Raw genomic sequence first — 27,132 nt, 5'->3', positions numbered from 1 at the left:
AACGTGTTTTAGGGTTTAACTAAAAAAAAAATGAGCTATTCAATTAAAAAAACAATGCAGTAAAATATATTAGGATAAATTGAATTGCTTTCACTTTGTAGACTTTTGACATTGCATACATACATTTGTTATAGGTTTTGCTGCAAAAAATTTTGTAATTTTTTGCATAAAATCTATTCCTTAACACTATTTTGAAATCAGAACCTGTAGTAATGTTCTTAATGACTTAATTTAAGCTTAAAACTTTCAGCAAGATAAAATAGGAATCTACTCTGACTCTTTTCTTTTATATTTGTACATTGATACATTGATATAACTTTAAATGAGCTCAAAATAATATCTTCCTTCATGAAGATATCAAGTCTTTTTGACACTATCTAGTAGTAAATTAATACAAAAACCAGGCCCTGATATAGAACTTGTACAACAAAAGGTTTACTATAACCTTTAAATGAATATTGAATTGGTTGAAATAAAGAGCATTATATAGGAAAAATCTATTCCGTTACCTAACTGTATATCTTATGACATTCTTCTCCAGAGTACATAAGGAAATTTGCCACAACTACTACATTCATTTTTAAATGGACTGTATGAAGGCATTTGTTGGAAAAGATAAGTTTTTAGATCACAATTATCTTTGCATTATTTCATAGAGCTTCAGAGCCTCAGTCATTCATCTTCCTACCGGTTTGCAAGATTGTATCTCAAGTCCTCCCCAGTTCTCCAACACTGTCTTGGACAGTAATTGCCTCATTTTATAATAAGTAATATGTTTTTATTTGTTAGAACCTTTAATTAGCGTAAAGGTGACCAACAAGGACAAATTCCTGGAAATAGGGAACTAAACACTGTTCTAGCTCAACATTTAAGAATTTTTCACATAACCTGCAATAGAGAACAGCTTCATTCTAGTTTGTTATCAAAAGGATAACACTGCTATCCAGTACTTCCCAATGCTTGCTTTATAGGATAAATACTTTTGTACAATTTCCATATATATATATATATATATATAAATATAAATGCATACACACATATAATTTAGCTATTTTTGTTTGGAAATATTTCTCTGGATTTAGCACTTCTCTCAAGAAACATGTATTGGAATAAAATTTGATTGCACTGCACTAAATTACTAATTATGTGTCACCTTCTGCTAGTATACATTGAAGGGAGCTGTACATAAGAAGTGTTTTCTATTTCCTATAAAGATGATTTGGGCTGCATGTTATAGCTCTCTTCTTATCATAGCATACATTTATTTTTATGATCACAGTTTCAAAAATAGCTTTATTACTTTTGTACTTTGTTTAAAAAACTGACACTTGCAGTTTTGAACATCAAATATCTTACGGTGTTGGAACAACTGGACATATATATGTAAAAGAGTAACAGAAATCAATCCAAACACAGATTTTATACCCTTCTCAAAAATTAACTCAAAATAGAACACAGACCTAAATGTAAAATGTAAGACTGTAAAACTACTAAGAAAAAATCTAGATGACTTTGGGTATGGTGCTTACTTTTTAGACACAACATCAAAACCACGATTCTATCAAATGTTGCTTCTTCAGAGTGACCATTTATTTAAAAAACTTCAGTAAAAATAGCCATTCTCCCTAATCTTACCAATCTCTCTACCCTTACCCTATTTGAAATGTCTTAATGCCATTTGTTACAATCTTTAAATTATTGTTCATTTTCTATTTTTCTTGTTTTGATTTATATAATTCTTTTTCTTTGTATCTATTCTTTAAGTAAATTAATTTCTTGAAATATGTTGGTATCATATTTCACTCTAGTGTTTCTAGGAATAGAGTTCCTTTATGTTTTTAATATGCTATTTGTAATCGAGAGAATTTTAAATGTATCCTTTGAAAGACTCCTCATGATATTTTCATATACTGCAATACTCTTTACTTTAGTTAAAATTGTTCATATAACTAAAATTTCCCAATGTTAAGTTTGCAATAAAAAGATGCCTATAATGAGTTAATCTTGAAAATAGAAATCCTGGGACAATAGATTTTATTGCAATTTAAACATAGTCAGTTATTTGTGCTATTCATAGTCTATCTTTTAAGAGGTGTCTAAAATCTTATCCCTTTACATTTTTCTTTATATTGATAGTGAGTACTTAAATTTAAAAAATAATGCAACAATAAACAAAGACACTATAAAAATTAAACCTCATTTATTTGACAAAGTTCCAGAACTTGCTACAAAAGACTCATTTATTAATTTTTTTATTTTTAAAATTTTTTTACGAGTTGCACATGTTTTATTTCAAAGTCATAAAGCAACTCATCCAAAACTATCCTTCTAGGTCTTTTAAAAAATTGTATCCTATTTTTAAAGACAAATAATTGTATATGTTTATGGAGTACAATGTGATACTTTGATATATGTATTCATTGTGAAATAATCAAATCAGGCTAATGAACATGTGTATCACCTCACATACTTATTATTTTTTATGAGGAGACCAACTCGAAAAGTCTTATTTATTTTTAAGACTAGATCCCAGAATCTAATTAAATTAATCCCTTTCTTTTGGAAAAGGAAATAAAAAGTAAACATAAGCATTCATTTGAATAGTGTAGCAAAGGAAAAATAGGAAAACAATGAACATATTACTTTTTCCTTCTTCTGCTTTTTCTCTGTCTCTCCTTGACCTTTCTCATCATGCAGTACCCACCTCCCTCCGGCCCACTTAACTGTACTTATAGCTCTACAGTTATTTTTTCTTTGCAGTAATTCTGATTTCTTTATGTTCTCTATGCTTAGTTATCTTTCATTTAATATCATTCATATTCGTTTGTGTAAAAATTCAATAAATGTACACTAAACTTTTAATAGTGTTATAAAATGTCATGAATAGCTAAGTAGACTTTTAAAAAGAAGAGTGAAGAAGGAGTACTTATTACCTTTTGTAAGGAAACATGCTGAGAATCCCTAATAATTTAAAAATTGTGTTCTTGGCACAATAAAGAACAGAGACCACAGTGGCAGAATAATAATAAATGGGAACTTAGTTTGCAAAGCACAATAAAAAATAAATGAGTAAAAATGATCATTTCATAAAAACTGTCTAGAAAACTGACTCACAAGAAAATAAAAAGTTACCCAAATTTAAAAGGTAAAAAGATGGTACAGTATTAAAGACTTAACCATAAAAGTAAAAAAAATGATAGAATAAAATTTAGAAAAATAATGTGATAAAGAACTCAGTAAAAATTTATGAAAACTTGAAAAGAATAATTTATTAAATAAAATGCCTAGTAAGTTGATAAATACAAAATTAAGAGTTTTCAGTAAAAAATTACAGACAATGGTAATTGACTAATATATGCAATTAATGAACTACACAAGGGTATCTTGAAATTCAACACATAAAAGAAATAATTTTCACATGCAAATTACAGAAGCCCAAAGAGCAGCAAGCATAGGAAAAGATATTATAAAATATTGTTTAATTAGATAATTCAAATTAAAACATATACAAGTTTTTTTTTTTTAATTATTGGACCAGCCATTATAGAAAGCAATTATAGTTGGATAAGAGGGATGTCCCTTCAGCCATTTTAGAGACAATAATCAATCAAATTAAGCAAATGTATAAGGTATGACTCACTGTTTTCATTCACAATGCTCAATAATGGACCATATCACAGGCTGCTCATGTTAGTAAGGTTTGCATTAGCAGAGGCTTAAGGGCAAACTTCTGCAAGGAGTCTTAAGCAGAGAAAATTAAATGTAAACATTGCATGGATAGTTCTTCAAAATAGTTTACTTAATGAAAACAACATAAAATACACAATGACATATATAGCACAATGGAATTTTCAGATAATTTAAAATAAATGGTCACATAACAATAATAATTTACAATGAAACATACAAATATAATTGTAAACATATAACCCATTAGAATGATTGCCTAAGAAAGATGGTGGAAATGAGAGCGAGATTTAGGTAATAATGAGAATGAATTAAGAAATCAATTCAACAAAATTTGAAAAGTATTTGTGGTGCTTTTGTATTGGATCAACTTGTCTGAACTCTAACTGCACTTCCCAGAGTCCCCTTTCCTGTACACTGTAAGTTACAGTTGGCTGAAGAAGGAAACCGGCAGATTTGCAGAACAGAGTGAAGCCATAGCCATTACTCGCCAGAGGTCCTAAGGGCTAGATGTGGGGCTGGTGCTGGGGAGGGGAGAAAGGAGAAAGGAGACAGACACAGAGGCGTAGGTGGGTCCCAGGTCTCCCTTGTCCCCCACTGTTCCAATTCCAGCTCTTATTCCTAATATTCAATCTGATGACCAACAAATTCCAGTCCACCCCTCCAAGGTGCCTTTCCACCACCTCTCTCTCACAGTTCCTCACCTGCAGCTAAGGTGCTTGGCTTCAGGGCAGCTGGTTCATCACTTTCCTCTGATACCCTTACTCCCCTGCCAGACGCTTAAGTCCACAGCTATCTGATAATCACCTAGGCCAGAAGTCAGCAAACTGTGGCCTGTGAGCCAAATCAAGCCCACCTTTTTTTTTTTTTTTTTTTGGTAAATATAATTTTCTTGGAACATAGCCAGCCACTTAGGTGTTCTCTGTGATTGCTTCTGTAGTCCACCGTTGAGTTGAGTAGTTAAGACGGAGTCTCCATGGCCTGCAAAAGCTGAAATACTCACTCTCTGGCTCTTTACAGGAAATGCACCTTATCAACTGCTAATCTAAGGTCTTATTTTTATATATTTGTTATCCTATTACTTTGATGGTGGTCCTTGTTTCTTTATTTATAAAGTGTGACTAACATAATCATCTGTGCTTGAGGTATTTGTGTGTGCCTGTGTATTTGTGTGTGTATGTTTGCATGATAGAAACAGAGAAAAGACACAGAGAGAAAGTGACAGAGACAAAGATAATATTTATAGATTAAAATCACATTATGCTGGGAATTACATCATTAGTTTATAAAGCAGGAAACTACTCATCAACACATGTTGAAATGATATTTTCCTCTTACAATAGCATCCAAACATATTTATGACATACAAAAGAAAAGTAAAACTTCTGCTATTGAGAACACATAATAGTGTTCTATTTTTTCCTGGCTTCATGGGATTAGATTCCTGAAAAATACAACCTAAGGAAATTTATACTGGAAAGTTTAACATATGGGAGCAAAGTTAAATGTCAATCTATTAAAGGATTATATTAATACATATATTTTAAATCACTAAAAGGGTATCAACATAAAAAATAAAGTAATTCCATTTAAAATATGCTACTAGAGGTGGGTGCACAATTTTAAAAAGTGTCTAATACTTCTTTATATTGTTACTGATACCCACTATTAAAATTTCACCTTGATTTCAAAGATGCAGATTTAGTTTCACAAATTTAATTATCTTTCATCATAAGAAATTCAAAATGTAGTTCTATTGTAAGCTATATTTCTTCAATTTTTCTGTGCACACCTGAGACTTTAATTACAAATACTTGAATCCTGTTAAATCTTCTTACCTCCTGGCTTCTACTGACTTCTTTTCCTAACGTTTTTCTCTGTCATGATTTTCAAATTGCATGCATTAAAACTCGATTTGTTTTCACTTGCAAAAAAATACAAAAATAAATATGTATGTATTGTAAATTTAGGGAAGGGGACATATTTGGAATAGCATAATGTATATTAAAAAAACACTACAAAAACCTGCTATCATGTTTGCTTGTTTATAGAAAGTACCAAAAACAGAATCAAGCTAGTGATCAAGAATATGATTTCCATATAAGCCAGTGCAGACCATATGGGGAAAAATAAAAGATAGTTATTTGATCTGACTTCATACATTTCTCAATCATAATAGAAATTTATGTCAGTGTTTGCTCTCTGAAAAAAGAGGAAAATATGATCTTGTTTTCATGCTCCATTTAATTTCTTCATATTTTTATTAGAGAAAAACAAATTTGTTTGTTTCCTGGAAGAGGATGAATTTAAAGAAAAGTGGAAATTAGGAAACATTATAGTGTTATATAAGGAGGTATTAAATTATATGCTAGAAATTATAAAAATAATTGTGTGACACATATTCCAAAAGCCATGCCCACTTTTTCTAATATTGCAAAATGTACAATATAAAGGATAGAAGGTGAAGGGGCCACAGTCGCAGTAACCGATACTTGAAGGCAGCTCACCAAATGCAACAAGCAACTTTCCTCCTAAGTCTTTCCTCTCTGTTGTAGGGTCATGGTCAGGTGGTGAAGGTCTTTTCTAAGCCACGTGGTGGTTTCAGTCTTTCGGCAGTGCCTTTGCAGATGCTGGTTTCTACGGCCTCTTAACATTTTACAATCATAGAAAGTTGCCATCATTTTGGCTTCACGTTTTGTCAATGACTCAGGACAGTGCTCTTCTGGATTCCATTAAAGATGACCTGGTCTCTGTTATTAAACTCCACAACCCTAGTTTAGGCATGGCCTAACCACCGCAACTCTTTCCTTCATCTTCTCTCTTCCTGGGATGCTCCTTTAATTTTTCTCCACCTTTTTACTTTTTACTTGCTCTTTAAGACAAAACTCATCTCTCATTTCCGTGAATCATGGTTTGTACTACTTATCTTCACCATAGGCAGAGTCTGCTTTATTTTTCTGTAATTACTAGCAATCGACTCATGTATTTTTAAACATACTAAAATATTGAACCTCAATTACATATCAGATTCTCTGTGGCACTGTGCGTACTTGTGATTGTGCCACAGTGTGTCTCGTTCCTGCTGGCAGACACTGTGCCTTGCTGGCATTTGCAATGTCCTGCACCACCAACCGCCAAAACTTCAAAGACCAGTCGCTGTTTCTGACATTTCAAAGTCATTCAGTGAGAGTTTATTTTCGTCATGAATAAATAGATGAAATAATGTTGAGCTACATCAAAGAAATATGGCTAATGGGAGGTAATAATTTAGAAATTTGTTTCAAAAAATCAAGAGTAAACTATATAAATTTAGCATTATCCTATGATTTACATTAAAATACTATGCAAGTAAAAATTATTACTTTTTTTTAACAAAAGAAGTGTATTAGGGTGAATGCTTATGTAATAATGTCAATACTTGTTAAAGTGATCAAATATTTACAAGCTGATGTTTGGACTGTCCAAATAATAATATAATAGAGGAAAATGTAAATTATTAAAATTATATGGAGAGAAACTTGGGGATCTGTATATTGAATAATATAACTGATTTTCTAGATGATACATCATGAGAAGTAGAGGAATGTAAAACAATATTATTACCAGACATAATAGAGTAGAATAGTTAGGACTTCCAGCTAAATATGAAAGAAGTAAACAGCATTGTTTTTAACATTAAATATAAGTGAATATCATACAACCCTTGGATATACCTGGAAGGAATGTAATATACTGGATAAAGCTTTAAGTGGATCATAAAAATAATACCAACTTTTATGTTGCACCTTTAATGAAAAGGACTAGTAAATTAAGATGAAACCAAAGCAAGTTACTCAGGGATAATTATTGTTAAAGGGTAAGACATTTATATGCATAATTGTTTGTTTCGGTATTATAAAGACTGATCTTGACAACATCTGCAATATAAAAATATTTAAAATACATTACATATTCTGATGCAATAATGCCATAGCAACTGCAATAAGTAAATGCAATTTGATAAGAATTAATTATTATTTTTACAGTTTCTTATAAAAATATAAATATGTATGTAAGAGGATAGCAAGAAATTTCCTAGGCCTTTGAAATCGATCTACATCTTCAGATTATTGTCACCACGTAAAAATCATTTTGACAGAGCCTCTGAACAGGCCTAGGGAGGATTTGTTAAATGAGGACAAACCTGACCCTGTTACCATTACTCAATCACCTACATCCTCTCTACAGAAGAATAAATAAATTAACTAACTGATAAAATACACAGAGGAAACTACAGCTGAGGAGAGTTCTGTGTTCAGATGAGGAGGGGATGCTTCGAGAACTACCTGCAGAGTAGTCGCAGCATCTATCTGTTGTCTCCTTCCTTCTTGTATCTCCCACCGGTCGGAGTTGGCCACTGTACTTCTGGGTCTTCTTATCTGGCCCATTTTGGCCACCACTGTGGAAGCCAATAAATCCTGGGTTCTATTAAGGGTAAAGCAGGACATTAGGATTGTTTTATCTTCCTACGTAGTGACACAGGCCCAGCCCCTGTGCCTGTGGAAATGGAGAGAATCCCACAGGGCGATGTCTGGACATGAAGCTGTGGCGATGGCTGAGATTCTCTGCTGAACAGTGAGCAAGACCTGGGGAGCAGGTGTTGCTGAGGAAACCAAGGAGGTGCCTGTCACGGGTGGAATGCAAGGACTCATTCAGCAGGAAACGCCATGTGCTGGGAGGTTTGCCTTAAGAAATGAGATGCCAAGTGCATCACTGGTCCAAGGGTACTGTGAGGATGGTTGTTTCCCCTGGGGAAGACCCGGACAACTCAGCAGTGATCTCTGCACAAAAGAGCTAGAATATGGGCTCTCTTTCCAACAGAGAGTGTCAGTGCCAGATCATGACAGGACTAGTAAAGTAAAATCTTTTCCATCAATTCCTTGAACTCTTGATTATACCCCTGGAGGAGACAGTAGCTGCGTAGGGGGCATAGAGATAAAACACTGAGAAAAGGTGCACGGCCCCTGTCTCTACGGCCTGTACATGCTCCAGTTACCCACATGACCACTGTTTTCAGAGCCAAGAGTTAGGCCTGATATAGAAGAAGAAAAAGTATTGGAAATCAACTTGACATGCACATGTAACACTTCTGTCCCAGCTCAAGAGCTTAACAAGTCAAGCTGACAAGTTACTGCACCAGTAACATTCCTGTGCAGATGCAGGCGGCCCGTGAGGCCTGTCCGTGCACTGCACAACCAGCAAGCGCCAGCCTCTCCTGAGGGCAAGTCGCAGAGCCCTGATGCCTGGGCCTGCTCGGGAGCAGCAGAATCCAGAAACTCTTTTCAGGCCCCCAAAGTTGTTCGTTTTCCATGTTCCTCCACCTCTGCTTTTCCCTTTGGAGAACCCGGCACAGTCGGCAGCCTCGAGTGCACACTTTAAAGTTTGCTTTTCTATATTTCCTGAAAGATAGCAGAGATTGATACCCACTGGAATCACTTAGTATTTCTCTCCATTGTTATCTGGCAAAGAGTAAGCTCAGGAAAAAATCACGAATATGGCACTATTTACAGTGAATAACAACAATGACAAAACTAGTATGATATCAATTTATGCATGTGTAAATACATATGCACAATTAACAAAAGCTCATAAAAGTACACATAATATAAATTTTAGTAGAAGGAATGAAATTATTTAAAAAATAGTTTTGTTATTTTGTAGTTTAAAAATATAGTTGTGGTATGTGGAACTGAAATTCAAATAAGAGATATAGGAGTCAAAACAGTGATAAGACTTCTTGCTCAGCATAAATGAGGAAGACAAAATTTGCAATTTTAAAAATTCTGAAGAGACATGAGAAGCAGAAATAATTAGCGTATATGCTGCTGAAAACATTGTGGCAGGTATGACAGGTTTATGAAATTTGAAAGATGAAATACAAAGAATAAAGACATATTAAAATGAATTAAAATAGACAAAAATGCACCAAAAGGGATATTAAAAATAGATTCAAAAATATTTTAAGAGAAACATTTATGCAAATAAAGAATTACTTCATGTGTTAAAAAAATAATGTAGCCTACCAGGTAAAATATGACAGGGAACTTTAAAACCAGAGAAATGTTCTGTCAACATTAATAAAATTCATGTGAAAGAATGAACCCTGTTGAATTTAGTTCATGCAATAAAACCCTAAAAACACAAAACCAAAAGCAATCCATGCACTTGCAACAGAGACCAATAGAATAGACATTGACTTCTCTGTAGCCATATTCAATAATAGAGGAGCAATGTCTTCAGAGTTCTGGGGGAAAAGACTGCCACCCAAGAAATATATACACAAGCAAGATATTGTACCAACAGAGAGGCAAAAAACATATTTTAGTCAGGCAAAAGCAAAGAGAAAAAGAATGACACACTGAAACTAACTACATGAACAACTAAACTAATATCCAGCTCAACTACTGGCTAGATTGACTTGGCCTTCCACGACTACTAACAGGCAGAACAGTCACACTTCTATATGTATGTTCTGTTTGCATTAGCTGCTATTTTAAAAAATATGTCATGTTTCACATTCAAACAATTACTACACATGCACCCACGCATCCCCACTCTGGCTCTCCAGAAATAAAGTAGCCAATAAAATCAGCTCAAATATGGCACAGATACTGGAGCTACCAAAAAGAACCTTTAAAATAACTATAATTATTATTGCAAAAGTTCTAGTGGAAATAATGAACACCATGTATTAAAAAAGGCTGAGATTTCAGCAGAGAGAAAGTATTAAAAAAGAGACAAAAGGAAATATTAGAAATAAAAAATAATCAGATATAAAATTTATCTTAATATATTCATGAACAACCAGAATCAGCAGAGAAAAGAATTTACCAAAATTAAATTAACAAAATTAAAACAGATATATTTAAAAAATGAGAAAAAACAAAATTAAGTCCCAGAAGGAGATGAGAGAGATTGAGGCAAAAGAAATATTTGAAGAGATAACAGCAAGATATTTTCTCAAATTAATGAGAGCCAAACAATGAACAAAAAAATATTCACAAAGATTCAAGAAATTCAAACCTGATAAACATAAGAGAAAACATATTGGGAAAGTCAGAATCAACTTAAAATCCAAAGATTAAGACAGCATTTTGAAAGCCACCTGTGGGGTGAGGGTAGAGAAAGAGAGAGAGAGAGAAATTAGAATATAACATGCAAAGGAAAAGATAAAAATAACAGACTTTTGTCAGAAATTATGCAAGCTAAAAATGAATGGTGTGACATCTTTAAGTACTGGGAAAAAATCAGCCCAGCAAACAATAAACAGTGAAATAATTTTTCAAAAAATCAAAGTAAAATAAAGACTTTTTTCAGACAAATCAAAGTTGAACAAAGCCATTGCCAGCGATCTGTACCACAAGAAATTTTAGAGGAACTCTTTCAGACTGAAATAATATAATACTAGATGTAAATTTGGATATGCACAAAGAACTAAAGTGCACTGGAAATGTTAAAAATGTAGCTAAATAAAAAGATCCTGTAATTTTTAATCTCTTTAGATGATAATTGTCTAAATGAAAACAGTTACAATGTATTGTGGGAGATATAACATACAAGACTAGAAATGTATGGAGGCGATAAAGTGACTAAAACTTGTCATAAAATCAAAGAGTATTAATTTTATTATTCCTTGAGGACAATGGAATATTTATATTCATAGAATTATGAAAAAAATTGGTAGAGTTATTTTCAAATTTTACAATAATCCAAAAGTTATTTGAACCTAACAACAATCTTAATATTGTTGATGTATCCAATAGAAACATGTGAATCTGAGAAAAATGGACTAAAGTATAAAAGATTAAATTTTATTTCAGCATATTATGGGGGTACAAATGTCTAGGTTATGTATATTGCCCTTGCCCCACCCAAGTCAGAGCTTCAGGCGTGTCCATCCCCAGACGGTGCTCACCGCACCCACTAGGTGTGTGTATACCCAGCCCCTCCTCTCCCTCCCACCTTCCTGATGCCCGATGAATGTTATTGCTATATGTGCACTTAAGTGTTGATCAGTTAAAACTAATTTGATGGTGAGTACACGTGGTGCTTGTTTAAAAACAAAACAAAACAAAATCACATTAAATAAATTTAAATAAAAAAATTTAAATCAAGCTTGCTCATGAAAATTACTGAATTACCCTTATATTATCACTATAGAAAATTATATTAAAACTTTTGTTTATATCAAGAGACTAAGGAGGTTAGACTAGAAATATTGTGACCGAAGTACTACGGAGGTATGTTAGTTTCAAACAATTAATTTATAAATACGTTATGGATTTTTGATGATTGTGGACTTTAAAATTAACACTGTAATTTGTAAATTCTAAATAAATATTTGCATTTGCATTTATTATTGTGTTCTTTTCATAAAGAGAGGCCTCCAAAATCTATAGTCCCCAGGTGCCACAAAGCCAGACTTCACGTCTCCACAGGATGGTCCAGCTACCGTGCAGTTTCTACTGCTCGTCACATGTATTTGAGAGAGTTAACGCTCATCCTACTTGCATGCTTCATATTTTCTCATGAGCACAACTCTGTTCACTTATTTTTATTCACCATTTCACTGAAACTACTCTGGCTGCAATGATCAGTAATGCCCCTGTTGTCAAATTCAGTGCCAATCAAATTCATTGTGTCATTTTTTATTTTTTGCTCAGTGTCAATCTACGTCCCTCCACCTAGTGCACTCCACTCTGCCTTTCTAGCTATTCCTACAACATTCCTAGCTCCGTTTTTGTAATGAAGCATTTGAACTAGCCGTAACTTTTGCCTGGAAATGTCTCCTAGCAGATCTTTGCCCATTTTCCTTCTTCATTTAGTTTTCTGCTTATATTTCAACTTTTTAAAAATGTTTTTCAAGAACATACAACATTCTTCTCCATTCTATTATCCATTTATTTTTCTCTATAGTATTTATTACTAACCATATTACTCAAAATGTTTATTCATGTTTTTAGTATCTGCATCCCCTCAACCTCTCATGAAATATGACTGATAAAATCAGAAACTTTATTTTCCTTATTCCATAGTAGATTCCCAATAACTAGATTAGTCTTAGATTGATAGTAAGCACTGAAAAATAGTTGTTGAGTAAATGAATGAGTTAGTGAATGAACACAAGCCCAAGAAACAAGCAGTGGTAACAAGTGTTTCATTATGTGCAGTGATGAAAAAATTGGAAATATTTTTTTCTTCTAGAAGAGAAATGACTGAAGAAAAACACATAGACACTATGCTGTCAAAGATTACACAATAGAAAAAGCATGATAAATAAATACTACATTTAATATCACAGAAATTTCCCTAAAAAGTATTCTGAGACAAAAAGCAATTCCCATAAAATCCCTCATGCGAATATATAAAAAAATCTCTAGACATATTCACCAATCTAAAAAAAACTCTTTAGCTTTAGCAAGTGCTTTTGATATGAATGAGTTTGATTTTTGAAATGTTTATCTTTATTGCATAATAGTTAATTCCAAAAAGCATTTAGCTTTAAAAATTTATAATATATTTTATAATTAATATTTCATAAGAAATCGTTAATTTAATCCTTTTGTTTAAATGGTATAAACCTTCAGAATAAGTAGAAATAATTAATGAGACCACAATTTGTTGGCACCTAGTGAACAACAAGTTATATATATACATATATACACACACGCACAGACACACATACATATACACACATACACACACACACGTAGTAAGTCACACGTTTGCCATAGAAACTATAAAGTATTTGTTAAAGTACTATACTACCTCTTGCTAAATTGAATTAGACATTGTTTTCAGTTTTCTCATTTTATTCTCCATACATTCCAGATGAAATCCTGGATTTTCTTTTAAATTCCACTTAAATATTTGCAGCTACAGAGATCCCCTCCATTTCATTCATTGAAACCAGAAATAATAGCTCTTTCTTTTCACTATTTGTGGCATTTCTGCAGATTTGTAACAGTATATGCAATTTTGAATATAGTAATTTGTATACATATCATTTCCCCAGGTATGTATTAGGATACTCAAAATAGGGCACGTATCATAGGTTAGTCTGTCCACTCTGCAGAACACGACTTCACGCATAGTTCCTTGGAACTCACTATTCTCCAGGATGAAAAAGTTTTACTGAGGACCTATTTAAACCAACCCCAAAGATCACTTAGTATTACCATTTGGACAGTGCTGTTATGCAAAGCTTTTTAATGTATACATGTTAAAGTCTTAAAAGAACAAACTGTTTGGGTTTAGTTTATATTATCTGCTATTCCAAGCCTTTTCATCAGACTTAAATGAAATTCAAACTTCCGTGGAAAGATGAACTTTGGACAGCACTTGACAATGCAATCTTCCAAAATTAGTTTTTAGTTTAATTTTAAATCGAGTTGTCAAGAGTCAATTCAGGGTAAGATATAATGAAGAATGTTTATATAAATTACCAGACTCCCTTTTGCACTTAACTCTAAAATAAATTTGAGCAGTTTGACCCTATCAAGATAAAGTTTTAAAATATTTTCATACCCTTCATATTAGTGAAAGTGCAACATAACCATTTTAGTCTAAGCAAATTTAACCATGTGTGTTTTTGGCAGAATTCTACAATGACTTCATAATTCTTGGTGCTTGGTGTATACATAGTTTCTTCCAATTATTGCATCAAATACTAATTTAGGTGATGGAGTACAAGGATTTTATAGATGTAATTGAGTTCCTAAATCGGTTGACCAACAGGGAGATTTTCCTTGATGGACAAACCTACTCAGATGAGCTCTTAAAAGGGTCAGGGCTTTTCCTGACAAAAGAAATTTGAAGATTTAAACAGATTCAATAGGGTGGAGGTTCTCTATTGCTGATCTTGAAGATGGAGGAGACACATGTCAAGAAATATTGGGAGTTTCTTGAAGCTAGGAGAAACCTCTAGGCAACAGCAAGATTTAGGCTGTCAGACCTAAATCTTCAATGAACTGAATTCTGCCATGACTACCTGTGCTTTGGAAGAGAATTCCAAGTTTCAGATGAGAATGTAGCCCAGTTAACACCTTGGGTTTAGACTTGTGATGCTCTGCGTAGAACCCCATCCCCCCAATGTATTACCTGAACTTATGATCTATGGAGAATTATTTAAATCACTAAGTCTGTGGCAATTTATGTATTGATTATTTAAAAAGGACTATTACATGTGTATGGAGGAACAGAAAATGACGGAAAGAGAGGGAGAAAGCAATGGAGGGAGAGAAACAGACAGGAAGATACACACAGGGAGAGAGAGAGAGAGAGACAGAGACAGAGAGAAAGAGAAAGAATATTTTAAATAGTATAAATAGAAACAAATAGAACAATTTCTTTTTCTCCTATTCAGGGAGGTTCTATAATACTTTAGAGTGAGCATATGATGGAAGATAGGAATCCCCTTTCTTCAGATGTTCTGGTTTCTTCATATGGGAAATACATATAATTTATTAATATGAGGCATAAGTATAGGCAATTTAATACATTCTCAGGATAATTTGTACTTAATCATAATTATTATTTTACATGCTGAATGTATAATCTATATCATGAATTAAATCTAACTCTACCATGGTCTCAAGTCTTTTCATTGTTCTGAATTCAATAGGGAAGGAGACTCTAATCAATTAAAATTATTTATTTTCACAGAGTTTAAGAAATAGGAAAAATACATTAAGTCATTTTTACATAAAAAGGGCAAAATAATTTTCTGGATAGGAATGTTTTTATAAACTAATTTATTAATCCATCTAATCAGAATGTTGTCTTCTTACTTGTTTAATTTCTCTATTATTGCGCAGGTCAAAAGTGTTAGGAAACATTTCTGGCTCTCAATTCTTGGTTAGGTTCTGTTTAAAGTGTGTTTATAGCACGTGAACTTGCCCTGTCTTTGAACCCATTGCAATGTGTTGAAAGTACCTATTTTCTTGGCTTTCTCGCTTAATGGGCCAGAATCTTCTTGAGGTCAGGCATCTGGCCTTGTTCAGCAATGAATTTTTGCCCAAAGTACACATTTAATACTAATTTTGAACAAATATTATTTTATAATTCAAATAATAACATTTTTCATGACTTATTTGTTTGTTTTATTTGCATTCATTGACTCAGACATTTTCAGAGCAAGGAATGTGCTGGTGATGGATGAGAGGAGGAATGCCATCTCCCATCTGCACCCCGGTGCTCACATTGCAATGTCCTTAAATTTCAAATCAAATTTGTAGCCCAATGGTAATAATGTGCTCATTAGATGACTTGTGGCATCCACTGCAGTGCATTCACTTTAAATTTTCTGTGCTTTATGTGATTCCCTATTATGCTATATGGAAATCAGTAAATGATTTCAAATCCATTAGAATCCATTAGAAAACAGGCATAAAATGAAAATTCAAAAATAGATTAATAAAATAAAGGACATTGCTGCAAAATAGTATGCATCCCTTGATTTATAAACCAGTTAGGCTTGACTGAACATTCTGGTAACATTTCATTCTGTTTCTCACTCCCTTTTACAAATATAAGGAGTTCATTTGGAGCGATCTTTTTGATCCCTGCTGGGTTTAAAACTTCAATTAAATGACAACCATTCTATTTCCTGTGAGAATTAGCTTACCTTCTTCAATTTTTCTTCATAATTTGTGTCTCTGAGGGGAGGAATATATTGGTTGAAATAATTTTGTATTCCAGTAGGAGCAATTATATATTTTCTCATGTGACTAATATTGCGTGCAAGTCATTGATGAGCAGTAACCTGTGCCTTGTAATTCCTTTAATTTCGTGCATATTCATCTGGGAGAGGAGCCAGATTTTTCTTGGCTTCATCATACTCATTGATGGCTAGACAGTAGAGAGGCATTTTTCTTATTATTATTTGCAGGTTTGGCCAGCTTTAATACTTTATGAGTTTTGGCAGTATTTTCTGTCACTATCTGTTATTCACTGGGAATAAGTTTTTTGCACTGACCATATTTACACAGAAAACTTTCCCATTTCATTACTTTGGAATGTAAGTTCACTTGTATCCTTTTTAAATGGCATAGATTTGGAACAACACATTAAAACTTCTTAAGATAAAAACTTGCTGAGAGGCCATATTTTGGAAATATTGTGTTTACTATGTTTGTCAAAAATTTACATACTCTTGATATGCTCCATTTATCCTGGCATCTGTTACCCAATTTCTTAACTATAAATGAGCACATTTTACCTTTCACTGGTTGGTCTCCCTAGCAAACAGTGATAGCTCACATTGTGTTCTATTTTTTTCAGAGTGACATGTAATTTTCACTTTCCGTCGAGTATGGCTGGGCTATAATTTGTATATATAAGTTTCAATGTATGTGTTCTTTGCAAAGGTTAATAAGTTTGAGAATCATTCTCATTCTTAAGAAGAATGAGAGGAATCAAGATGAAAAAAAATGGTACACTTACCAAAGTCTATGCATTTCAAGAATTCAAAATATTTTCTTTTATAAACTGCCGGCTCCTGATACTTTAGCCAGGTAACAATATGAAAGGGCACAGTATTTTCTCTTGTTCTTTCCTTCAACTCGACTCTGTCTACCCAATGTGCATTCTTCTAATATCAGATTTTACAGAACAAAGTATAGACAGAATGGCTACATGTATAGCCAGCACTTACAGATTTTTAAAATCATTTTGTTGCTTAATCTTTTATCTCATTTTATTATAAACTAACTTAAATAACAATACTACTTCTGGCACACCTTTCATTATATTTGTTACATGATTAAATCTGGTCTTTGTGACTTCCTAATTGTAAAAATTTCTAAATGAGTTGCAGGATATTTTCTTTCTTCAAATTAAGCCTTTGGGGAAACTAAACTCTATAATGAGCTCTATTGGCTGCAAAAATGTTCTCTGCCAAAATTAGTCCAACAATGCTTGCCCCTCAAAAAAGCTTGCAGTTAATAAGCTAACAGATCTATAATGGTATTTTCTCACAGCATAAATAGGCATAAGTTAATCAATCTGCTGAAAATCACTTTATTAATAAATGTTGAATAAGTGCACTAATTATATAATTAGTATATTAAATGTACAATCATATGTATACTCATATATGCAATATGGACATTTTAAATACAATAATACAAAAAAACACTAATTTATTCATTCATAACTCCCAATTTAACAGATGGAAGAATGTCCACATCTTTGAAGCCCATTTGAGCCCTTAAGTGATTGCATTTTCCTGACAAGAATTATCTACTTTAAGGCCGGGCGCGGTGGCTCATGCCTATAATCCTAGCACTCTGGGAGGCCAAGGCGGGTGGATCATCTGAGCTCAGGAGTTCGAGATCAGCCTGAGCAAGAGCGAGACCTTGTCTCTACTAAAAATAGAAAGAAATTATATGGACAGCTAAAAATATATATAGAAAAAAAAAATTAGCCGGGCATGGTGGTGCATGCCTGTAGTCCCAGCTACTCGGGAGGCTGAGGCAGGAGGATCGCTTGAGCCTAGGAGTTTGAGGTTGCTGTAAGCTAGGCTGACACCATGGCACTCTAGCCAGGGCAACAAAGTGAGATTCTGTCTCAAAAAATAAATAAATAAATAAAAAAGAACTATCTACTTTATGAATATTTTATTAATTATTCTACATTTCTCTATATTTTCTTCCACAGGTATATGTCTCCAAAAGTATATTTAAAATACATTGTGAAGATTCATTTGTGGCTGTCAGCCCTCAGTGTTTTGTTTCTGAGAGGCAAATATGATGTTTTATGTTACTGTAATTCATCTAATTTTATTAGTATATATTATTTCACAGTTCATTCGTATTTTATCATGGGAATTTAACTTATGTCTAGATTGATGATGTAAAAAAATAATGCAGGTGCAAAATTCTTGCTCGTACACATGTGTAAGAATCTATTCCTGGTAGCAGAGTGGTTGGATCATCACAAATGTATATACTCAAGTACATTGTGTGACACCAAACTAAAACATTTGTATCAACATTATCAACTTACGTTTCCATCAGCACTATATGAGAGTTCTTGTTCTTCATCTTCATCATCACATGAATTTTCAGACTCTTGATTTTAGCAATACAGTTATTGTGAAATTTCTTTACATTATGGTTTTAATGTTCTTTATCTTAATTTCTAATGGTATAATCTTATTTCTGGATAATTGTATTACTTTTTCTATGAAAACTTTTTTATGTATTTTACCTAATTGTTTTTATCTGTTATGCTTTTCATTTGTAGGAGTTCTTCATATGCGTTGACTATATGTTTTGCAAATATATTATCCCTTTCTGCAAATAATATTTTTATTTTTTATTTTTTGGTCTTTTAATGAACAAAAGTTCTCATTTTGCTGACAGCTATTCTATGTGTTTTTAAAAGAAATTCCTCTTTACCATGAGGTGATAAAAGTATTCTCATATATTTACTTCTCAAGGAAATCATCCCTTTTATATTTAAATCTTTCATCAATAATTCATTTTTTTTCTTTATGGCAAGACGAAGAGAAAGATCCATTTTCACTGCCTACCCAATAAATTTTCTCAGTATGCCATAGTCTATGCTATTTCCAGTTTACTTCAGTACTATCCTTGCCGTTTCAGACTCTGCACCTGGGCTTACTGTTCTGTTACTTGGATGTGTTATTCTTGTACTAAGCAAATACTTAATTGTCTTATTTTATATCCCTTTATAAAATATCTTGATATCATAAAGAATGATTCTCCAAACCGTTTATTCTTCTTTTTGTTTATCTTAGCTCTTGTGGTTCCTTTGCCTTCGACATATGTTTTAGAGTAAGCTCCTAATTTGCTTTCATAAAGTGTATCTTAGAAATTTTTATTTCAATTTTCTCTATCAATAAATTATTTAATTGAGGAGATAGACATCATAATGATAATCAATCTTCATATCCATTAATATTAAACCTTATTTATTTGGATATTCTTTAATATCTCTAAACTGAAGTTTATAATTTTGTACATAGACGTCATGCACATCTAGTCTTAGATTTACTCCTACATAACTCATTTTATTGAATCGTATTTTTACTTTTTGCTAATGCATATTGATGAAAATTACCTTCTATCCAGCTAAATTGCTTACTATTTTATTAATTGCAAAATGGTTCCTGAAGATTCTTTCCTGTTTTCAACATAGGCAGTTCTATTTTATGCAAATCATAGTGAATTTCTTTTTTATTCTTTCAAATAAAAATCCATATACTTACTTAACTAATTGCACTGTCTAAATTCTCCAGTGAAATTGTGATTAGAATTGTGAATAGAATATCAGTTGGGCATCTTAGCATTGCAGATGCTCTTAAAGTAAGATTTTCAGCATTTCAGCATTGAACATATGTTTGCTAATTCTTTTGTAGATTCTCGTATCTTCAGCTTCTATATTTTTTTCTATTCCTAGTTTAGTACAAGTATTCAATGCAATATTTTTGTTTTCTTAAATTCTGCATCTGTTGAGAAAGTTGTATAATTTTTTCTCCTTCTCTGTATTAATACGGTAAATAATATTAAACAATTTTGTAATGTCAGACAAACTTTACATGTCTAGAATGGGCCCAGCTTGATCATAACAAAATATTTACTTGGGCACTATTACATTAATTTGGCTAATATATTTTGTTTAAGAATCTGCCATATTAATGACTGAATGGCCTTTGTTTCCTTCATGTAAGAGCTACATCTGCTATTAGTATTAATATTTAAGTAACAATTAATTAAGTTTATATTAGAATTATAAAATAACTTGAGCTTTTTTACTTTTCATTCTTTAAGATATTTGTATAGCATTGAAAATATTTGTCCCTTGAACAATTGTTAGAATTACCCAATTAAAAACATACCTCAATCTTTTATTTTCTTTACATAGTAAAAAGCCTACTATTTCCATTTTGTTAATTGAATTTTTCTGGGAATTTGGTTATTGCACTCATTACATAATGCTGTTTGCACTATCCTCATATTATCTCTGCAACCCATGCCACTGTTTTCCTTTCCATTCTTAATTCCATTTATGGTGCTCCTTTCTTTAATACTTGACTGTTGGAGCTTTGAAAATGTCATTAGTCTTTTCAAGGAACCAAATTTTGCTTACCGATTCTATCTATTGTATATCAGTAGTATTTTTATTACTTTCTGCTCATATGATTAATATTTTCTTAATTGTATTTCATTTAGTCTTTTCTAACTTTTTAATTTGAATGCCAGATTGATTTCTTTTTCTCTTTTATTTTTAGTTAAATAAATATAGTTTGTGCAAAGTACCACTTCAGCTTCAAAACAGAAGTTTCACTATGCAATACTATTCAGTCATATTATTTTTATGCACATACATTCTATATTTGTTGGGTATGGTATTCTATCTATATTCATGAGATCAGGATTTTGTTTATTTTAAATCTTCTATGTCTTTATTATTTTTAACAGTTTGTTAATGTCACTGACTCGAATAGTAGATTTGTCATTTTTACCTGGCATCTTTACAGTGCTGGATTTATATACATGTGAAACTATTTTTAGGGTTATCATCCTGATGACTTGACATTTAATTCTTAATATTACTTTTTAAGAGCATGAATTGTGGCTGGGTGCAGTGGCTCATGCCTACAATTCCAGCACTTTGGAAAGATTGCTTGAGGCCAGGAGTTCCAGACCAGTCTGAACACGAGTGAAATCTCATCTCTACAAAAAATATAAAAATTAGCTGGGCGTGGTTATACATGCCTGTAGTCCCAACTACTCAGAGACTGAGGCAGGAAGATCACTTGAAACCAGGAGTTTGAGGTTGCAGTGAGCTTTGATGATGCCACTGCACTCTAGCCCAGATGACAGAGAGAGACCCTGTATAAAAAAAAATTGGTTTGTTCAACATGAATATAAGTACATCAGCAGCATTTTTAACATTTTTCTGGCTTATATTTTTATAACTTTTTAATTTTAAATTATGTGTTTTCATGTTTATGACTTAAAAATTATACTTTTGCAAAAAGCATATAACTTTTTTTAAACTTAACAATATTCGTTTTGGCCAGGATAGTTTAGTCCTTTTACACATTTCATTCCAAATATATTAGGATTCATTCCTACAATATTTTTATTTTATGTTTAAGTTTCTATTCATCCTGATAGTCAATGTTTCTTTTGTTGGCTAGTGTATGAGTGTGTTTTGTATTGGTTGGTGTGTGTATGTATGTGTATGTTTTATTTTCTCATGTAATACTTTGGATGGTTTCATTTATATATTACAACAATTCAATTTCACATTACTTTTTTTGACAGTATATACTTCACTTTTTATCTTACTGTGGCCACCTTAGAAAAGATAACATGCATTTTAACATAACGTAATGTATATGTAATTATCTTCTAAATTATATCAGAAACCATTCTTTAATTCCAATATGCCCCATGCCTTTTTTTTCCATTTTAGCTCTGCAATGATTTATAAATACAAGCACTTGATATATATGTTATTGTTTCATATACACAAAAGTAGTTTTGATTTACCAACATGATTGTATTTTCAACATCAATTCTTGTGTTTGAGATCTTTATTCTTTCTTTATTAAGTTCATTCTTTAGAAGTGTTTTTAGCGAAAATCTAATTTCTCACTTCTTGTTTATGTAAAAATGTGCTTAATTTTGAAAGATAATTTTGCCTGGTAGAGAATTCTGAAAGAAGAGTTATATTTTCAAATATCTTAGCATTCTTATTATCTCCATTTACCTCTAGATCCAAGCTGGTTTCCGTTGATAAAATGGTCTCACTTTAACTCTACTTGTCCCGGCCTCCCACATATTTATATTTATATATATATATATATATAGTATATAAAAATTACATATAGTATCTAATATTATATAACAGCCGGATTGAGCTCTTTAAAATATAAGTAACTTCCCTGCTTGCAACCCTCTAGAGAACTCTCCTTTTTAGGCTGAATCAAAACCAAAATCCCCAAGATTGAGTCTTCTATGGCCTTTTTCCGTTAACTCTCTATTCCTTTTTTTTTCTTTTTTGTGGGGGAGGAGTAACTTTTTTCCAGACTCTGGCTGGCCTTTTGCTATTCATTGACCAAGCCAGGCACACTTCAACCTTAGTGCCTAATTTTTTTTTTTTGCATTCTTACCTCTTCCTCAAACACAGTTTTTTCAGGCATTCAATATTTAACTCCTTCATTGTTTTCATGATTATACTCAGATGTTAACTTCATGTAGAGTACTGTCCTGAGAACCTTATTTGAATTTTCAAATCTTATTCTTAGAACTCCAACTATGCCTGATCCTACTCTAATTGATAACACTTATTGCCTTACAACAATGTAATGTACTTATTTATTGTTCATATTATTTATTTTCTAACTCTCTCCTTAGGTAATATAAGTTTTATGAAGGTATTTTTAAAAAATTTTATAAAATTGCCATGTGTCTTGAGCAATGCATGTCATAAAGTATGTGGTCATTAATTTGTCAAATAAATTAATTAATGTTGGGCTACATTTTTTGCTTTTATGTTTTATAATTAGAACCACTCAAGGAATTTTTGCCAGAACACTGAATCTTGAATCATGCCGACAAATTTTTCCCACCCACGCTGTATCCCATCCACCTTTCCAGTCCAACACCAAGAAGATACAGGGGTTACCCCAGTTGTTTATGGTCAATATTAGCCAGGTCCTGTATTGCCTTTAGTATGTAAGGTGTATCTTTCTGGAACAGAGATTGCAGTTCTTTGCTTGGGCTTCAGTCAAAATCCCTGGATATTGTTTTATAGAAAGCAGGATTTGATGGAGGAGTAAAAAAAAAAAAAAAAAAATGCAAACAAATATCTTGCACTATCTTCACTATCTTGGCTTTAGGTTTTTCCTGGAAATAGGTGTCTGTTTTATGTTGTAAAGTCAAAGGAGTTGATTTCTGCCAGCTGGGAAATTTGGGGATTCAAAATACTTTTGATCACATTTCTTTCACATCTCAGTGACCTAAAATCCCACGTGAAGATTCTGATTTTGACACAGGAGATCACTGAGTGTGAACATTCTGCTTCATTCTCAGTTCTGTCATCCTCATTATTGGTCTCTAAAGCTGACTGCTGGCACAGTCGCCGGCAGCCGCAGGGGACGAGCATCTCCTTTAATGCTGCCAGGGAATCCCTGGCGTCTGGAACACTGCGTGACCGGGCAACTGCCTTGAGCTTATCTTTTTTTTTTTTTTTTTTACAAAGTTTTTTAATGTGGTCAAAAGATACAATCCCAGGAAAGAAGGGTTAAATAAGAAAGGGATAGGAGGCAGAGAAAGATTAAAAACAAGATGATACTATACTGAACCGCTCACAGCTTCATAACAAGTGCCACTGTTTGCTGCACTTCAAGTGGCTTTGGATACGCACACAACCACTGCCTTTGTCTTGGGACAGATTTACAGGAAAGAGGAAGAATTAACCTGAGAGTTCCTTCCCATCCACTGTCTTTGCAATGGACCCCCCTTAAGGACGGACCTTAAGGTGCACCCTTGAGTGGTCCCAGTGCCTTGTATCCGTCTCCCCTTGGAATGCACGTGGAACCGTGACTTGCTCCTAACTAAAAGCGAGGAAGTCACTTACTTGGTTTGGTTCCAGTTTATGGCAAAAGTAATGGGATGTCACTCCCATTATCAGGTGAGGTTATAAACATAACATTGATAATAAAGATGATTGTGTTTCACTATGTATGAATTTTTCATAGTAGAATACAGAAATATATTTTCTGATGACATTAAAGAAGCAAATAGCCATATTATAAACTGCTTATGGAAAGGGGCACCTGGTAGGGAAATGAGGACAGTCTCAGAACCAGAGTGCGGCCTCCAGCCAGCAGCCTGTAGGAAGCGAAGACCCTCAGTCCTACAGCTGCAAGAAAGTCAATTCTGCCAACAGCCCGAATGAGCTTGGAAGCAGAGTCTTCCCCAGCCAAGCCTCTGAATAGGAACATAGTCCAAATGACACCTTGATTACAGCCTTTTGAGAACCCAAGCAGAGGGCCTAGCTCAACTGTGTCCAGATTTCTGACCCTTCAGAACTGTAAAAAATATATTTTTATTTTTTAAGCTAAGTTTCTGATAATTTATTACCCAGCAATGAAAAAAAAAAAAAAGGAATACAATATTCGATTGGAAAAAACTCCACCCTCAGGGTCCCTAACTCCCGTATACAATCAGGTTGTGTCATCTGTCCTCTCCAAGCAGGCACTGCAAATCTAAAACACTAGCTCCCTGTTCGTGCTGTCTAGTCAGGGCATAGACCGAGAAGTCGCTGTGGGCACTGCCACAAAGAGAGCGCTGTGATCTGTGACTGCGGCGGCCCGGGCAGCCCAGGCTTGCTTTCTGTGGATTTTCAGAAGACTGAAATCTCTATTCCCAGTCACTAAGTTTCTGAAGATTTAATTCATGATGGAAGGATCCTGACAAAGACAGATAACTCATGTAGTCATTCATTGGTTGACTAGACTAGACATTTAACAGGAACTTGTTCAATGCCACATTCAGTAATAAAATGGTGACCAAGAGTGTCCATAATATCTCTTCCCTAAAGGTTACTCACCCTGAAGGTGAGTGAAGTAGACAGAAATCAAATTATCCAACAAAAGGATCACAATTACAGTTTTCTATGTGCTACAAGAGGGAGATAAGTATGCTATAATTATGAGTACAAAGATGTTTTATATGTAATAATAGTTAATAATTATGATTTAGTTTTAATTATGTTTCCAGTATTATTCAAGGCATTTTATATATTACATTAACTCTTTCATTCTTACAACAATTATGCTATGCGAAAACTGAAACGCAGAAATTTAACATACTTATCCAAAGCCACATATCTAATAAGTGTTTGAGGTGGGAATAATCCCAGACATTAGGGCCTGAACTTGAGTTTGTAACAGCCACTCAACACTGTCTCAAATCTGATTCACAGCATCAGTGAAAGCTTCACTGAAAAATAATGGATTTGAGAGATGAGAAAAGTGTTTAGTAAAAGAATAGAGTAAAAATTTTAGACAGTGGGAATCTCGTGCAAAGGCCTTGGGGTGGGAAAGATTAGGGCATTTTAGAGGAACTTGTAGGAAAGTACAGCTGGCTTTTTAATATACATAGAGTATGAGACGAGATAAAACCAGAGAAATGCATCTCTATTTGAGTATTTCTTGAATAAATCATCGTCCCCAAAAGTCTTTTCCTCCAATCACTCCTTTAGATCTTGTTTTCCTGTCATCTGATGCTTACTTACACCTCGTTTTAAACCAAAAGCTCCAAGTAATCATCATATTTTTGAATTTTTGTTTACCTGTTTGCTCCCCTTTTTTCCTCTCCACCACTAATTGCATTCCATTCCTGTATTTTTTTCTTCATGAAGGATATCCTTTATCATTTTCTTTAGATGACAAAAACTGTTGGAATTAAAGACTATTCAGCTTTTGTTAAAGTGACTCTATTTTCCTTCACCCTACGATATTTTAGCACGATATAAAATTTTAGGTTGAATCTCAAAACCTCTGCTCAGCTTTGTGTGGGTGTAAAGCCCAAGACACTAACTCTTGGAGCCAATAACTCCCCAAGGTAGCTGTAGGAACATGCGCTCATGAGTCAGTGCTATGGCATTCAGCTCTTTATTTTCTTCTGAAATATGGGGACTTCCTTTTCCTTTGGGACTCCAGGAATACATATCAACAGATATTTTTGTTATATTTTATCTAACAGTATGCTTTATAGGGATTATCACGTAGCCTGGTGCTTCACGTTACAGTCATTGCAATTTCCATTTACACGATTTCCATGAGATTAAATCATGCCTAAATAGTTTAAGCAATGTCAATGTGATTATATATTTTTAATACAAACATGTTAGAAAATATAACATAAAATAACATCATAATTTGATAAATCCTTTAAACGTGTTAACTTCCAAATATAAATTAGGAAATAGTATAACAATTTCAGAATGATCATCATGGCCCGAATCCTGCCTGGCAATTCTACACTGACCCCTAACTTTAACAAGTACACACTCTTTTATTCATTTTTTTTTTTCATTTCAAAATATTACAGGGGTATAAATGTTTTTGGTTATATGTATCAATTTTGTTATGCACAGGGTTGTAAGTGTGCCCATCACCAAGATAGTGTTCATCCTACCTGTTAGTTAGGTTTTCACCCATCACCTCCTCTCTTCCCCCTGCTTGATTTCTACTGAGTCTTCTGTGCACATGTGTGCTCATCAGTTAGTTCCAATTCAATAGCGAGTGTGTGTGGTGTTTGTTTTTCCATTCTTTAGACACCTCACTTAGGATAATGGTCTCCAGTTCCATCCAAATTGTTGCAAAGGCCTTAATTCACCCTTCTTCAAGACTGAGTA

Source organism: Lemur catta, chromosome 23 (genome assembly GCF_020740605.2).
Source record: "Lemur catta isolate mLemCat1 chromosome 23, mLemCat1.pri, whole genome shotgun sequence".
NCBI classification, from domain to species: domain Eukaryota; kingdom Metazoa; phylum Chordata; class Mammalia; order Primates; family Lemuridae; genus Lemur; species Lemur catta.
This window is presented reverse-complemented; position numbering follows the sequence as displayed.